Source organism: Emys orbicularis, chromosome 2 (assembly GCF_028017835.1).
Source record: "Emys orbicularis isolate rEmyOrb1 chromosome 2, rEmyOrb1.hap1, whole genome shotgun sequence".
NCBI classification, from domain to species: Eukaryota; Metazoa; Chordata; order Testudines; family Emydidae; genus Emys; species Emys orbicularis.
In genome coordinates, this window is record NC_088684.1 from 57,273,024 (window position 1) to 57,273,507 (window position 484).

Sequence of the window (484 nt, forward strand, 5' to 3'; positions counted from 1 at the left end):
TGAATCTCAGCTATTTTTTGTTTTAAGTAACTTTCTAGCCCTGTATCATTGCAGGAAAAAACCTGAAAATGTGAGCCCTAAAGGTTGATAAACCAGATGGCAAATAAAAAGAACCCAAATGTATTATTCTTAAAATCCTTGGGAATTTTTTTAAGCCAGTGATTATTTTTTGGGCTGAATGCTGGACTCATGCGCTTTGGCTAGTTGGGGCTGGCAATACAGCCATCCACCAACGGGGACACAACACTGCCTTCCATTACCTACCCTTATTTCCACCATGGTGGAGCAGTCCTTTCTAGCTGTCTCCAGGCACGTAGAGTGCCTGGTGCGAACTACATCTCCCAGCATGCAATACTTCCTGCTGACACGGGCTGCCGTGGCCCATGGCATGCTGGGACCTGGGCTTGGTAAACCGTCCAAGGGCAGGAGGCTGGAACGCTGCCTGTCCCTATGGTGGCGGCAGGCGGCGCTAACCTTTGACCTA